This window comes from Amblyomma americanum, chromosome 3 (assembly GCF_052857255.1).
Source record: "Amblyomma americanum isolate KBUSLIRL-KWMA chromosome 3, ASM5285725v1, whole genome shotgun sequence".
Classification (NCBI taxonomy): Eukaryota; Metazoa; Arthropoda; class Arachnida; order Ixodida; family Ixodidae; genus Amblyomma; species Amblyomma americanum.
The window spans coordinates 110,908,571-110,916,346 of record NC_135499.1 but is presented as its reverse complement, the minus strand read 5'-3'; positions in this window follow the sequence as shown (position 1 = coordinate 110,916,346).

Below are 7,776 nucleotides of genomic sequence, written 5' to 3'. Positions count from 1 at the left end.
TAACCTCCGGCCCGGATAGGCGCGGCCGCAGGGCCGGGCCAATGGGGGAGCGAGCCAGAGTAGAACCCGTGCAGATGACATCACAGACGAGGGAGGGAGCGGTGCAGGGCCCACCGCGCGTGGTCGTGCCACCAGCTCGCGGTATGCGCTTCGTCGTCTTCGTCTCGGAGCTATAATTTGGTCAAGAAGAAGTGAGGTTGCAACGGTTAGCGCTCGGACTGCTGTTAACAGTCTTGCAAACGTAGTGGCCGGCCGGCGCGGTCCCGTGTGGCTCCGCACTTTCGCTTATGGCGTCACGGCGGGTGGAGAAGGGAAACGACTTCATAAGCTGCGATTAGAAGCTTATAACCAAGGGGAACAAGCGAGTTTAACTTGGAAGTTTGTCCGTTTGGTATTCTCTTTCCTCTCCAAGGGGCGCGATAGTACGTATAGTCTCTGCCAAAATAACTAGGCTGCATGGTTTTCTTCTCGCTCCTATATATTAGAGCTCTTACAGCTTGCGTAAAGATCAAGTCTTAAAAGGTGAAGACCAGGGCTGTCCTTACCTTACAGCGATTTAGAGCTTTCGGGATGAGAGAAGTTCTCAAATGTTCAACTAAGAGGCAAACCATGTATTCTGGTTACTAATTACATAAACTGTACATACGTGTAAGCGGCGGGGCTGTAGAACAGTGCCTCAAAGACCGTGTTCTCTGAGAATTCGCGGGACAGCACTCGCTGTCCCGCGAATTCGCTAAGTTCTTCGAAATACGCTATAGCTGTTTTGCCAGGCAAACACTGGGGTTCAGAACCAAAATTGGTCACTAAAAGTTCGGTTCGCCCACAGTTCAATTCAATAATTCCGCGAGCTACACAGACTTGCCGACACAGAAGCAGTGAGATGTTGGTTTCAGCGATGCCACGAATGCTGGGGCTGTTATCACACTCGACGGTAACAAACATGCTGGCTCTGGACGGGATCAATACGTGGTCGTCACAGACGCATAACTTAGCCTTGCGTGGCTCGGTATCGTCGTCGACAGGGCCTTGGGTGGAAAACGACACTATATTAGCTCCTGGAGGTTGATAAGGGCACCGTACTCCTGAAGGAAATCCAAACCGAGCACGAGGTCTTTGGAGCACTCGGGTAACACAGCAAAGCAGCCAGGGAAGTAACACCGCGGATCTGGATTCGCGAAGTGCAGACACCGATCGGAGTTACCACGTGGCCACCAGCTGTCCGGATCTGCGGCCCAGACCAAGGGGTCAGAACCTTCCTCAAGGCCGTGGCTAACCGTCTGCTCATTACAGAAAAATCGGCGCCGGTATCCACGAGTGCGCTAACGTCGTGGTTGTCGGCGGATACCGGCATTTCGGCGGAGACCAGTCGGTCGGAGCGCGTCGTCGAGGTCGTCGGTTCAGGTCGTCGTCGGTCGGAGCGTCGCGGCGAATCATCGGGTGGAGGCTCTTGACTCGGTCCTGTAGCGGCAGCCCTACCCCCGGAGGACGCCGTCTTCAGTTTTCCCCACGTGGGGACGTGCCTCTGAGCTGGCCAGAGGATGACGGGCGGCCGGGTGAAGAGAACCGCCTAGGGGATGGCGATCGGGACTGGCGTCGCTTCGAGGTCGAATATTGCACGTTATCAGCCAAGTACTGTTCGATATCCCGTGGTCTTTCACCGTAGCGTGGTCGAGGTGCGTCAGGTGAAAAACCCTTTAAACCCATTCTGCGGTAAGGGCAGTGGCGGAGGATGTGGCCGGGCTCCCCGCAGAGGTAACTGAGCGGCCGATTGTTTGGCGTACGCCAAACGTGCGCTTTGCTCACGGGTGGCCTGAACTCCTGCTGCACGGATGGTACAGTTGCGACTGGCTCCTGCAGGTATGGCACAGGAGAGACGGGGGAAAAGGCTCGCATCGCTGGCCCGGGACATCGTAGCACCTCGCTCTACGTCATAACGGAGGGCGCCGGGTGTGGAGCGGTTGGTTGGCTGCACAACTCGTCGGATTTATTCGCGGACCACGTCCGTTACGGCAGCGACGCTGACCTGTGGAGCTTCAAAGCGAAGTTTCGCCAGTTTCTCGCGCACAAGGCTTCTTACAAGCTCCCGAAGATCCTCGGCGGGCAGCGACGTAGGCGTGTTCTGGGGAGCGGCTGCTACAGTATAGCCTTACGTCCGTAGTGGGCGCCTCGTTCCTGCAGAGAGCGCTCGATACCCATTGCCTCCTTGGTGAAGTCGGACACTGTTCGTGGCGGGTCACGGACCATTCCTGCAAATAGCTGCTCTTTTACGCCACGCATAAAGTGGCGTAGCTTCTGGGCTTCAGGCATAGCCGGGTCGGCCCGATTGAACAGTCGCGTCATGTCCTCTATGAACATCGCGACGCTCTCATTCGGCTGCTGTTATCTTGAGCGCAGGGCGATTTCAGCCGTCTCTTTTCTTTCGCTGCTGGTAAATGTCGCTAGCAGCTCTCGACGAAAAGCCTCCCAGGTGGTAACGGAAGCTTCGTGGTTCCCAAACCACGTTTTGGCCGAGTCCTACAGCGCAAAGTAGACGTTGCGCAGCTTGCGCTCGCCGTCCCACCCATTGAAACCCGCCACTCGGTCAAAGCTGGCCAACCAGTCTTCGACGTCCTCAAACCTCTCACCGTGGAATGATGGGGGCGACCGAGGCGTGTGAAGGACGAATGGCGGGGCATTCCCGGAAGGCTGACATGTCTGGCTAGCCGTAGCGGACGTCATGGCCCTTGCTGGTCTTGCGAGTTGTCCGAACTCTGGCTGTAGGCCTCGCAGGCGGCGGCAGGCCTTGTGGACTGGTGTTGTAGCCACGCGTTGAGAACTGACGTCAAGAGTGTCCTCCAGGTAAGCGTACATGGACCGTTACCCAGCGGTTCCACCAAATATGTCACCGACAAACGGGCGAAATACTCAAACCAGGTTTAATTAGACGTGCTGGGAGTGAATGAGTGAGTAAAAACTCTATTGAAAGAAAGTGTAGATTCGTGGTCAGTAAGTGAGGTCCAGGCCATGTAGGTCTCGTACCGCACAGGCCCATTCGACAGCCTTGACTTGAGTGCCTCGGTCGTCGCTGACCTTTACTGAAAGCCACGCGTCAGGTGAGGGAGCAGCCATGAGATCTGGGGGTGGGGGATGTGCTTTACAGTCCCAGATTATGTGGTCTAAAGTAGCTTTTGCACCGCAGAAGCGGCAGTTAGGGCTGGAGGTTGTAATAAATATGTGCGAGTACACATTTGGGTTGGGGAAAGAGTCGGTTTGTAGTCTTCTCCACGCCACCTGCTGCTCCCTTGACAGTGAGGGGGGCGGCGGCGGGAACTGCCTACGTGCGAGTCTAAATTGGGTGGTGTGATCGTGATAGGAGGTTAGCGCTTCACCGGTTGCCTCCGGGTTCGGACCGTCTACTGCTCGGCCGGCTTTATCTCGAGCTTGTGCGTTGGCGGCCTCGTTTCCGGGGTTTCCGGCGTGCGCGAAGAATACGAATCTCCTAGCCTTTCGAGTGCGCAAGGCATGACAAAAATCCCATCTAAAACAGTTCGGCCGCGGTATGGCGCCACTGGATTGCTTGGTACTGTGGCAATATTACAAGAATACTTAACCTTAAACGAATAATGCAGGGAATATACGGCATTTTATACTGATGGATCAAAATCTCCCCACTATGTCGCAAGTGCTGCGGTTCAAAATAATTGAGAAAAACAATACGGCTGCCTAAGTACGCATCCATTTTCAAGGCAGAGTGTTACGCATTCTCTGAGCTGTAGAAAAAATTATAAATGAGCACATTGTGAATAGCATCATTTACACTGATTCTCTGAGCGTACTCACCTCTCTTCACCATAAAAATACAGTTAGACCACTAATCGGTGACATCATTCATAACATAAGAAGAGCTAAAACACAGGTAAAAGACAAAATTTTGCTGGGTGTCAAGCCACATCGGAATCACAGGCAATGAGAAGGCGGATGCATGTGCTGCAAAAGCTCGGAACAAAGAAATAAAGAACGTGAACATTCCATACAAAGATGGCATGAAGCTGGTACAGTGTAAAATCAGGTATGACAGTCCCAATGGAACACTGAAAGAAATAATAAGCTACACTTAGTAAAACCCTTAATAGAATAATGGAAGTCATGCTCACAGCAAAAACGTTTCATCGAAGTTATTTTATGCCGTCTCCTTAATGGACACACACACCTAACATAACTTTCTAATGACAAAACAAGACAGACCTTTATGTGAGAAATGTGGAGATGAGCTCACAATAAATCACGTGCTATTCTCGTGCACACTACTCGAGCGGCAAAGGAAAAAAAAATATTTACCGTATTTTACAATGAACGCATTCCCTTCCACCCCAATTTACTTTTAGGACATAATCCATCTGTAAGAATTTCATCTATTTTGAGTTTTCTGAAAGACGCAGCGATTTTAAACAAAATATAATATCACAGAACTATTATTTCTAAAAATTCTTACCCTATGCTTTGACGCATTTTACGATACACCTCATTCATTTTATCAGGCCTGAGAAGGCGGCTGAGGTATACATTTGATTAGTTGGGCTCCACGGAGTCCTTGTCCGGACAAGGACTTTCACTGAGGACACCCAATTCTTGAAATAAATTATACCATGTGTTTGGCGCATGATAGCCTGAGTAGCTTATGCGCCATATAGAATCCCAATACACTACAATACCATACAATACACAAATCGTCTCTCGACCACTCGACCTAATCTCCTGGACGTCACTATCGACCGTGTTACTGTGCGCGCCCTGACTGAAACCGGTGCCCATGTATCAGTGATGAGTGCTGCCCTCCGCCGTCGCCTCCGCAAAGTCCTCACGCCTGGCATCTCCCGTGTGCGTATCGCAGATGGCGTCACACCTGCTGTGGACGGTATGTGTACCGTGCAGGTTACTATTGCCGGCCAGAGTGTACCGGTTCAGTTCACCGTGCTGACCACTGGTGCGCATGACCTTATCCTCGGCTTGGATTTTTTTGACTGAACATTCCGCCTTTATTGACTGCTCGGAGGGTGTCCTACACCTCGAACTTCCACTGCTGGATTCAGAACCAGTCGATGTATCACTGCGACTTTTCAGTGCCAAATACTCTCGCCTGTCATCCCGAACCGCCTCTTTCGTTCCACTGACCCCACCTCGCCCAGTTACTGATGGCGACTATCTCGTTACTCCCAATCTTGACCTCTTGCTGACCCGTAACGTCGCCCTACCTCATACCATCGCCATCGTCTAAGCCAACGCCCTCTCGCTGCATTCCCTCAACTTCGGCGTCTCTTCTTAAGTGCTCCAGTCCGGCATCTGCGTGGCTACGCTATCCCCTATCGCTCTTTGCCAGGTCGCTACGTTGGCCGCCACCCCTGTTCAAGACACCGCCTCCACGCGCCGGCAGTCTCCTCTGTCGACAGACGCCTTCACGACCATGATGGCTACCGACCTCCGTCCCGACCAAATTGCCCAGCTTCGTGCCCTTCTCGTGTATTTTTCGGATATTTTTGATTTTCATGTGAACAACACCATGCTGGGTCAAACTCTCGCCGTCAGGCACCGCATTGAAACCGGCGATGCCCCTCCCATCCGCCGCCGCCCCTACCGGGTCTCTACCGGGTCTCTAGGTAATTAATGCGGGAGTTACTGAAATGCTAGGGAAAAGCATTATCGAACCCTAACACTGTCCCTGGGCCTCACCCGTCGTACTTGTCACGAAGAAGGACGGCTCCTGGAGTTTTCTCATTGATTATCGCCACTTGAATAAAATCACTATAAAGGACGTGTACCCCCCGCCGCGCATCGATGACGCACTTGATTGCCGCCATGGTGCCAAATTCTTCTCATCCATAGATCTTCGCTCGGGCTACTGGCAAATTGTTGTAGATGACCAGGACCGTGAGAAGACCGGCTTTGTGACCCCTGATGGCATTTATCAATTTAAAGTTATGCCTTTCGGATTATGCAACGGGTCAGCAACATTCGAACGCATGATGGATGCCCTTTTGCAAGGCTTTAAGTGGTCCACCTGCCTGTGCTATCTCGATGAGTCATTGTCTTTTCGCCCACGTTTTCCTCTCACCTCGCTGACCTTTCCCAAATCATTTCCCTCTTTCGTCAAGTTCCGGCCTGCACCTCAACTCGTCTAAGTGCCGTTTCGCGCGCCGTCAGCTCGCCATCTTGGGTTATGTGGTCGACAACACGGGGGTCCACCCTGACCCTGATAAGAACCGAGCCGTCAGAATTTCCCCAGCCACGTTCCTGTAACGACGTCCGAAGCCTCTTAGGGCTGTGCTCCTACTTTCGTCAAATTGTTGAAGGCTTCGCCGACATCGCTAGCCGCCTCACCGACGTCCTGAAAAAGGACACCACCTTCATCTGGGGTCCCGACCAAGTACAAGTGTTTTCCACCCTGATATTGAAGCTTACTACCACGCAAGTTCTGGCAAACTTTGGTGTGACCGCTCCCACTGAAGTCCGCACTGACGCTAGGGGCTACGGCATCAGCTCAATCCTCTCTCAGAGGCAATCGAGACAGCACCGTGCCATCGCCTATGCCAGCCGCCTCCTCTCAGCCCTGGAGCGCAATTACTCAATTACGGAACGTGAGTGCTTAGCCCTTGTCTGGGCGGTTGGGAAATTCCGCCCATATTTATACGGCCGCTACTTTACAGTTGTCACTGACCACCATGCGTTGTGCAGGGTCTCTTCCTTGAAAGACCCTACAGGACGGCTAGGTCGTTGGGCACTGAGCTGAAATCCAGGGTTCGACGGAAACCCGTCTGGTCGGTTATGTTCATGGCGGATCGGAAAAGAAAAGCGCAAGACGACAAGGCTTTACCTAGAATCTTTTTATATTCAGACGACGGCAAACACGCTCAATCGCAACGAAGGCAATCTACCCACGATATACTCCCGCTGCTTGCGTCCTACTTTGCGTCCTACTCCCGCTGCTTGCGTCCTGTCTTTCTTTCATTATGTACAAGGCCCCCGTAAGCCGGGGCCGAAACGTCATCCTTTTTAACGATTGGTCGGCGCTTGAAGGTTTTCCGCCTTGGGCACTGAGCCTGCAGCAGTACGATTACTGTGTATTCTACAAGTCTGGTCGCTTGCACGCCGATGCTGACTGCCTTTCCCGTTACCCTGTTCGCCCGTGTGACAATCCTGGCACTGACAGCGAGGACGCCCTGTGCTCTCCCTCTGCCCTCGCCAACATGGCCGAAGAACAGCGCCACGATGCCGTGCTGCGCTCAATTATCGACCACCTCCATACCACCCTATTAGGCCCTCCGAAGCGCCGCTTTGTGCTCCGTGATGGAGTTTTATACCGTAGGAGCCTTAACCAAGCTGGCCCTGACCTCCTCCTCGTTGTGCCCAAACTCCTCCGCACTGCTGTCCTCCGAGAGCTGCATGATCTCCCCACTGCTGGCCACTTGGGTGTCTCCCGTACTTACGACCGCGTGCGTCGTCGATTCTTTTGGCCCCGCCTCTACCTCTCTGTACGCCCCTATGTTGCTGCCTGCGAGGAGTGCCAGCGCCGGAAACGCCCCACCACTCTCTCGGCCGGTCTGCTTCTGCCGATTGACGTCCCACCCGAACCATTCCAACGCCTCGGCTTAGACCTTTTGGGAACGTTTCCGCAATCCACCTCAGGTAACAGATGGGTAGCTGTTGCCATTGACACACTACTCGTTACGCAATCACGCAGGCACTTCCTACCAGTACTGCTATTGATGTTGCCGATTTTCTTTTGACTGACCACATCCTACA